Source organism: Papaver somniferum, chromosome 4 (assembly GCF_003573695.1).
Source record: "Papaver somniferum cultivar HN1 chromosome 4, ASM357369v1, whole genome shotgun sequence".
NCBI lineage: Eukaryota > Viridiplantae > Streptophyta > Magnoliopsida > Ranunculales > Papaveraceae > Papaver > Papaver somniferum.
In genome coordinates, this window is record NC_039361.1 from 96241060 (window position 1) to 96250732 (window position 9673).

Below are 9673 nucleotides of genomic sequence, written 5' to 3' on the forward strand. Positions count from 1 at the left end.
TGGCATCATTCCCACCACATCTTATTCGCTCTTATGAAAAACAGAAGAGAATCATCTTCTCCTTTTATCAAATGAATTTGGAGTATCATTTCAAGGAGTTGTTGTTCTAAGGTGCGAGATTTAGTGTTCAGAGAGAAATATTGATGATGAAAGAGCGCACACATAAGAAGAGAATGAAGACGTTGTGTAACTGCAACAACGTCTCTCGCCGTCGTTGTTAGCTCTCTGCCTATGAAGTTCAGGACCTCTTCCAGTAGCAACAACGATGGATCTGTGGGGTTATCCAATGTTTCAGTTTCATTTGCAAGCAGCGGATTATGCCGAAATGGGAGCAGTTCATGAAGATGTAAATGAAGTTTCAAGACTGAAAATCTGCAGCAATGCTAGGTCGTGATGATCGTTTGCTGTGAACGGAAACTGGGTTCATTCTATGAGCTCGGTTGATGGAATTTAGAGATCAAGATGGAGATGGAAGAGACGTACGGCAATGGTGGAACCAGGATTTCAGAAATGGGGGGCTAATTTTTTTTTTCACACCATACTATTATTACTTTTAGCTAGCATGATAAAGAAGGGCAGAAAAATTGAAGTGAAATATAAAATGAGGTTGTTACCCATTTTATCGCAGAAAGTGCATCCATCCTTACTTCCATGGTTGTCCGACCACTCCTCGGAAGCAACCTGCAGTTTCACTATACCAATGAACTAGTCAGTTGAAAGAAAAAGATTAATTTCAAATGATCTTTCTTCTGAAACCTCGTTACTTATATCGGCTAAAGAGAACACAATCAGGCATCGGTACAAAAGAGTTTTCATTATATATATAAGTAGTCTGGTTGATACAAATGTACAAAAAACATGGTCTACCAAAAAGAAAAAACCATCGACCAGTATTAGCTTCACAAATGGTACACTTCGACCCTTTGTGACATGCATTTTAGACAACGCCAGGTACTCTTTGGGTATCCATTGCTTCAACTTCTTAATGTCTAAGGTTTACAACTCTACTTCATGATTTCTAGCATTTGGTGAAGATGAAAATGGAGCATTGCTTCTTGCTGCTTCTTCTGTTTGAGTCATTTGACTAGATTGAGGTTTGTAATATGTTTCCATAATAGTTCTCCCTCGCTTAGGCGGTCCTTGACGAAGAGTAAACATTGTAAATGTCACCTGTACTGTAAACATAAAAAATTAAAATTTGTGTCACATACCAACAATTTTAACAAAATAAAAACAAATTCATACATAAGAAAGTTAAAACATCATTCAAATAGTAAGATACAGTATTAACACAATTCTAAGGGAACCCAAATCCTAGAAATTACTTATAATCATCACCATGATCCTAATTTTTTAGCACCAATGTTAAGAAAATAAAACCAATTTCATACATAAGAAATTTAAAATTTATTCAAATAGCAAGATACTTCATTAACACAATTCTAAGAAAACCCACCCTAGAAATTACTTACTAGATCAGTGAAAAAATGAATAATTTCAATAATCTACTTGCAACATGATTACATCAATCTTAGAAAATCGTTAACCTTCCATCAAAATCAAACCCAAACCCTTAAAGTATCATTAAGTTCTTTCTAACTAACCCAATCCCTTAAAATGTCTAACATGAATCAAATTAAGAAAGTACTTACATAACTGAAGAAAGTGGATCTTGTCAAATAGTTTGCATCCGTAAATTGAATCAATTTCAGCTAAAGAAGGAACTAAATTGATAAACTCTGAGTCTCTCCTGTACTTGTTCCTCTTATGTCACTTGTTTTTTTTTTTTTTTTACTTTTTTATATTTCATTTGCAAATTAAGTTGACCAAATAAGACGCATGGTTGATTAAAAATGTGACTCGTGGGCTAACAACTAGCACACGGTGGACTAAATCATCCCAGTTGGTGGACTAAGTTAGTAAATTTTAATTTTTACAAGGATAAATTTCTACTCTGTTCAGGTTTTAGTGGGGTGAGGGGGTAGCCCGCCCTTCCTTCCGCCCCTGACGTATGTACGTTGGATGGTTTTATATGGGGCTGCTGCCATCAATTCAGTTGATTGTGTTGGTTTGAAGTTCAAGGTCAAGACAGAGAACAAGGAGATGACTGTGTTGGTTAGTAGGTGAGTCTGATGTTGAGAAATTGTCGCAATGGAACTTGTGGAGTTGAACTGAAGTTCAGGGAGAAAAGAACGATGTTGTAGCCGGAGTTGGATAGTGGCCTAAATTTGAATAAATGGTTATGTTAAGTGGATTGGGCCGTGAACAATAAGTTGGGTCCGAGTTGGATCTGTTGGAAGACCTATATATCTCACCATCAACAGAGATCGGAGGCACGCCATTTTGAGGGAAGAAACTAGGTTTAGCTTTGTTTGATTTTTCATATGTTTAGCTCTATACTATGCTTATCATTTTCCATGGCTTTTAAGAAAATCATGTCTAGCTAAATCCCCTATTAGGACGCGTGATGAACTTGTAGGTTATTTTAATTATGTTCTCAAACAATGGTTTAAAAAGAAAAGCTTAACATGATGTTTATGTTTCTCAAAATTGGGTTGATTGTTTTATGAGTTTTTCATGTCATGAGCCATGTATATTTCACAGTTGAGTTCTAAAAAAATAAGTGGAAATTGAATTATTGTCCTTACTTTTGATGGGTTTTACAAATATCCTTATCACACAATAATTCTATCCCTCTCCTTGTACAAGCCCATCAGGGGCCCAATAACAAATTAGGGACTTCCAAATATACCCCCTGTATATATTTAGATAACAAAATCAAAATTCAGTTATAAATTGGCTAAAACTTAACTGGAGAGAGAGAGAGAGTTATTCAGCTGCCGAGCTAAAACGAGAAAAAAATTCGAGAAAAATTTCAGTGAATCTACAAGAGCTGCAATCAGATAGTGGAGTTCTTCTTCTCCTCCTTCTTATTCTTCATCTATATCAACGAAATCAGAGATTTTGTCTCTGTTTTTCAATTATTATTAATCAACAGAAATCACTGGATCTGTTTCTCTGAAACAAATTGGTACTGTTTATGTTTATTTGAGGATTCATATAGTTGTTTTTGATGATTGTATGTTCGTTTCATTGATTTTTATGTACAATTTTTGTTTTTTGTTGTTGATGCAGAGATCGTGATTTTATGTGTGGAAGATTGATTTCGTGATTATTCCGTTGGATTGATTGGTTGATTTTGATATAGTTTGATCTCGATATCCTTATCCATCTATTAAACAGGTACGTTTTAATTTTTGATTTGTTATTTACAGTTTCTTTTTCTTAAATTTGCTAATCAATTTTGATTTTATGTTTTTGCTGAAATGTTGAAGAATTTTGTTTGTGTCAACTGTTGTTGTTGATCCAAATTTTATGCTGAAATGTTGATGATTCATGTTTCTGATGTATTTTAGACACTTTACTGATGAAGAGTATATATTATATGGATCAACCTTGATTGTTGATACAAAAGCAGTGATGTTTTTTAGTTTATTTGTGTCAACTACTGTTGTTGATCCAGATTTTTTAACACAAATGTTCTTATTTTATGTTGTTATTTCTTTAGTACATTTGCTGGTAATAATTATGCATTCAATTTGTTGATAATGTAGCTTTTATTTTAGGTTTCTCACCTTCTATATTGAATTTAACTTTCACTCGGGGGCGTAGCCCCCGAGTGAGGTGCGACCTAATATAATATGTAGCTTAGGGTAATTTAGACTGCTTTTCTTGTTGGTTTGCATTAAAATTCATGCTTTAACTACCTCTTATTGGAACAACTGTTGTATTTTGAACAGATTTATTGGATCAACTGTGATTGTTTACTCAAAAACATCACTGAAATTGATAAACTTCTATTGTTTATCCTGTTTTTATTTGGATAAACTTCTGTTGTTTATCCTCTAAATTGGATAAACTTCTATTGTTGATCCATTTTATTGAATCAACAGTGATTGTGTACACAGATTTATTCTGAACACCACTATATGTTATGGTTGTTGCAGGCCAAAAATGGTTGTTGCAGATTTCAAATTTTGCAATTAGATCGTCTCTCAGCCTGTTTCATTTTCAACTACTGTCAAGGATATGATAAGTGTGGTGAAACAAAAGTGGCCTTATGTTCCTGAAGAACTTATACTTTTTGGTTACATTTTAGATGGTATTTCAAATTTCATCAATCACGATTTGGATTTGAGTTTTTTCATTCACTACTGCAGATCACAAGGGATTGACTCGTTGAAGTTTAAAATCCAGTTAAGGACTTGTGTTGATTCTATTCCTTCATCATCTTCTTCTGCTCCTGCTTCTTCGTCATCATCAATTTGTATTTCAATTGATGAGGTAGTGGTTGTGGAAGGCATCACTGATGATGCGTGTTTGATCAAAAAGGTACCGAAGAAGTATGATGCTTGGGTCAACATCTTAACTGGAGTAGGGCAGTTGTTTGATGGTGGTATTAAAGAAGTTAAGGATTTTGTTACAAACTATGAAATAAATAGTGGTCGCAAATACAAATTAATTAAGAGTGACTTTGAACGATACACTGTGGAGTGCAAGTTCAAGCAGGAGGAAAATTGTCGTTGGAGGTTTCATGCCTCTCTCCTTGCCAAATCAAATGGTGTATTCCAATGCAAGATATATTTTGCAGAGCATTCATGTAGTTTAGCTTCATCTGATCCATCAAAAGTTAGGATGAGAAAATCGTTTATGAAGAATATCTTGGCAGATGATTTACGAGCATCGAAGAAGAAGAAGACTGCTTCTGATGTTATAGATTTGTTCTGAATGGAATATGGAGTTGATACCATGGTTTACAATTCATAAAGAAATTTCTTTGGGGTGACGATATCAAATCTTATTCAGACTTTGTTTGATGTAAAGATGCTATTCAACATTACAATCCTGGAAGTGTCTTCAAGTTTGAGTATGATAGTGTGACGCGTCAGTTCAAAAGGTTTTTCTTTGCTTTCGAAGCTTCCATAACTGGTTTCAACAATTACTGCCGTCCAATGCTATTTATTGATTGTACCTTTCTCATTGGGAAGTTCAAAGGTGGTCTTATGGTTGCATGCGGCAAAACTGGTAACCAAGGTATGACTTTTAACTTTTTATTCTTTTTCATTTAGTAGTTTTAGTAACCAACTTGTTTGTTTGATCCATCAGCATGGATAACAATCCATTTTTGATCCAACTGAAATGGGTAAACTTCTAATGTTGATCCAACTGAAATGTATCAATTTAAGTTTTATGCCACTTACTGTTGATCCATCAGCATGGGTAAACATCCATTGTTGATCCAACTGAAATGGATAAACTTCTAATGTTGATCCAACTGAAATGTATCAATTTCAGTTTTATGCCACTTACTGTTGATCCAACTGAAATGGATAAACTTCTAATGTTGATCCAACTGAAATGTATCAATTTCAGTTTTATGCCACTTATTTTCTTTTTTGTAGAGATCTATCCAATTGCATTTGGACTTGTTCCTTGTGAAAATTGTGAGAGTTGGTAATGGTTCTTAACCAATTTGAAGGGTATTATTCGTGAAGATCGTCCGCTGACCATCATATCAGATCGTGGAATCGGCCTTTTTAAGCATGTGCCTGAAGTCTTCCCAAATGCTTACCAATCCTTCTGTCTGTACCATATGAAAGGAAATATTCCTGTTCCAAAGGGCAAGAGCAGACAAACTGTAGTCAAGTTATTCGAACAGTGCTACACTGCATTCATAAAGGAAAATTTTTATGCTACTGCGAAGAGTATGAGTAATCTGAAGTTGGATTCAGTGGTTGCTTGGATGATGAAGATTTCATAAGAGAAATGGGTTGCTCATGCATTTCCAGGAGAGAGGTGGGGTGAGAACACTTCTAATATTGCTGAGAGTTTTAATAATGTTATTAAGAGTGATAAGCCGCTTCCAGCACTTGAGCTTGTCGATTTTATTCGTGCTAAGGTAATTGAGCAGAATTACAAGAGGTTATTGGAGTCTAACAAGTGGGATACAGTGCTTACTCCTCGTATGCAAGCGAGGTTTAGCAAGAGGATAAACGACTGTCGTTCATACAAGTTTCGTAGATCAAGTGAGAAAGTATTTGAGATCATTTCTCCAACAGGAAAGCATACTTTCGACTTGGATTCTAGAACTTGCATCTGTAGATGGTGGCAAAAACATAGCTTCCCTTGCACTCATGCAATGAAGGAAATGTTGAAGATTGGAAATGATGAACCGTACAAGTACATCAAACCTTACTATACTTCTGACTACTATAGAAAGTTGTACTCTCGACCCATATATCCTATTCTGGACTCTGAGAAGCCACCTTAAATTAATAAAAAGGGGTATGTTTTGCCTCCCAATGGTGGTAGAGAACAAGCTGGAAGGCCTAAAGGTGTTAGGTATAGGGGTTGTCGTGAAAATGTGCGCAAGAAGAGGAAGTGTGGCCAATGTGGGATGCTCACCTTTCATAATCGGAGAACATGTCGCAGAAATCATTTGGCTCCTCGTGCACCAACGTTTCGCAAGGAGTCTCATTCTAGGATTATTAAGTTCTTGAAGAGGATGTTGTTCTGAAGTTCTTTTGGTGTTTTCATATTCTGAACAACTTGTTTTAGGTTTCTGGCTAGTTGGCTGTTTCTTTCTCTTTCTTAAAATATTTTTTTGGTTTGAACTTGTTAGTTTTTTTAATGACATAGATTCTTATTTTTTGTTATGAATTTTATTCTTGTGTTTCTTGTGTATATGTCAGTATGCAGGTTCCAGTTTTATTGATTTTTACAGGAAACATACTTGTATAGATTGTATCAACTGCACTTGTTTATCCTTTTTTGTGGATCAACAATGATTGTTTATCCAACTGAAATGGATCAACAATGGTTGTTTATCCAAGTGAAATGGATCAACAATGGTTGTTGACACACAAAACAAAAAAATAATTGGCATGGTTCTATCTCTATTTGCTAGTAATGTCCTCAAGCTTTACATACCTGTAACATTCATTTATAATCAGAGCAATAATACATACATAATGTTTCATAATAACATATTCATTCATAATCAGACCTACAATAATGTTTCATGATAACATATTCATTCATAATGAGACCTACAATTAGATTTACTTACTAATATAGATTTTTTTAAAACTACAGTTTCATTTCTTTACAGACCATGAAAAGACTTTGGAAGCAAGCTCACTCTAATGGTTCAACTGAGTCTTACAATTGCGTTTTTTCTGTAACAGATTCAGTAGCAGAATCAGGAAGTAGGATAACATCAGCAGCTGAATCAGGATTCTTCCATGCACCCAATTCTGACAAGATTCTTACTGCAATCTTCACTCTCTTCTTATTCAACTTCTCATCTAAGTTGGTGATTTCAGATAAATTTTCACAGTTTCCACACTTTACCAAATTCTTCATGTACATGCAAGTGTTCAATGCACAATTGCATCCGTCTTGTGCTGGTACAGTGTAGTGTGGAAAACTTGTCTGTATATCACCACCTGTCTCTGGATCTTTGTGGCCCATTTCATTCATCACTTTAGTCAGTGGTATTATCATCACAGAATACTGCCAATTGTAAGCCTCATTGAGCCTTGCAGAGTTGTACACTATCCATTTTTATTTTACCAACGCAAGAACCACCCAATGGTATCCAACACCTTGCTGATCAGTCAAGCACATTGGTATAATGAGGTATGTGTCTTCAACATTCCCTGTGTAACTTTTCTTTAGCTTTTCCGGAATCCCACATCTATCTACTTTTTCTATATTTTGCTTAGCTAATTTCATTCCAAGTATTGGTTGTATCAATATATTTTTCAAATTTATTAGTTTGCCATATTATGAATCATCTTAACTAGAGAACTATATATCAGAACAAGTAAATTTCACTTGGATCAACAGTGGTTGTTTACCCCATTCACTTGGATAAACTCCCATTGTTGATCCACAAAGAAACCAAGATTTTATGCTACTTACATAATCATTTGTTGAGAGAATAATGTGGTTCCTGTATTGAGGTTTATGCGGCAATTCCATCTTTGTTTTCAGCATGGTGGTGTAGTAATCAATAATGAAACCGTGAATGTTTTGATTATTCATTAGATGCTGTATATGCTTTCCATTGATGATTATTTCCGAATCAGTATTGCAGAAATAAAAACTATAAGCTTTGTCGCTGCATTTTCAACAAATAAAAAACAAATGAAAATTTAATTAAAAAAATCTAGCATATAACCAAAAAGAAAAAACTATGTGATCTGAGTTGTATTACATACCATTCTTTTGCATTCTGAAAAAACGGTTGGATGATTTCTTTTTCGTCGTCACTGCATTTTTTCCACAATTTCAGTCTTTGTGGCCTTGTCAGTTTTTTCGGTTCGGGTGGTGTGACGTCAATGACATTCTCGAGGTCAATTATTTCGCTTTCCTTCTTTACCTTCTTCTTTTTTCCTTTTCCACCTTTTCTTTGTCTCCTTGTTCTCTTAGGAGGTGATTGGCTTCGAAGTTTATACGTCTTTATCTTTGGACTTTCTCCTTTCTTCACCCGTTTTACAAGAGAACTGACTTCTTTTCTTCTGCTTCCGATGCTTTTGCTTCTTCTGATTGTTCCTCTGATTCTGTTTCCTCTTCAGTTTGCTCTTCAACTACATCCACATTATAAATATGGTTCAACCCTTGCAGTATTGCAGCTTGTGATTTATTTCCAGAACAATCCTCTTTTGTTTCTTGTGTTGCCGTACGATTTACCTCAAACATTATTGCACCAAAACTTGGAGTTGTACCCGTATGCACATACCCAGATTCATCTGGTTTTATTGTTGTAATTGGAGGAGTATCATACACAACCACTTCCTACTCGTTCTTCTCCTCATTTTGTTCAACAAACTAATTCTTCTCTTCTACAATTCCAACTGATGTTACAATTTTCTCGACCAATGAATTGAGCTCCAAATCATCAGCTTTCTTTAAATTTCTTCCCGCAGCAAAGCCGTCTTTCCAACTGTCCATAGGTGTGGTAGATTTAGGTTCTTCTATAAACTTCATTGCACTTTAAAAACCCTTCTGCCAAACTTTTCTTGAGTTCCCAAAATACTTGGAGTTCCATCTGACAAAGACTCGTTCATTTCTTGTGTGTCTTCATTGTTCACAACCACTGTATCTTCGACTTCCATGTTTACTCTCGTTTCATTCCCATATGTTGCTGGATCGTTTGCTGCAGAGTTCATTTCATGTTCATTCCCTTTTCCAGATGATTCTGCATCTTATTTCTGTGTGAACACATTATCCAAATCATCAAATTCCTTCCCTGTATATTTTGGATTAGTTGTTTTCATTGATTCCTGAAAAATCCTTTCCTCTTCCTTCCATTCATTTATGTTCTTGTCAATCTCAGCAAGTCGCTCCGCTTCTCCAGCTTGCAACTCTATTTTCTCTTTGTTCCTTTCATACAAATTTCTCAAGAATATCGTGCCGCTGACGAACAGTTTAATTTGAGCCTTTGTCGTATAATGAATTCCGTGCTTGTCGCACACAAGAAACACGTTTTCTTCCTCTAGTTCCTCTAACTTAAGCCTCTTTTCTTCCAGTTCTCTTGCAGGTCCCCATAGGTCAATTAAATAGTTCTCATCAGCAGAAACTGGATCAACACAGTCTTGACGAAAAT

At 35.3% G+C, this 9673-nt stretch overlaps 1 long non-coding RNA gene across 1 annotated transcript; it reads right to left on the reverse strand.

The window, feature by feature from the left end:
• Nucleotides 1-795: 795 nt before the first annotated feature.
• Nucleotides 796-1787, reverse strand: LOC113274094. Its single transcript, XR_003322785.1, has 2 exons — nucleotides 1653-1787; nucleotides 796-1175 (listed from the first exon to the last, which is right to left on the reverse strand). It is a non-coding gene; the product is annotated as an uncharacterized LOC113274094 (long non-coding RNA).
• Between the last annotated feature and the right edge of the window lie 7886 nt (nucleotides 1788-9673).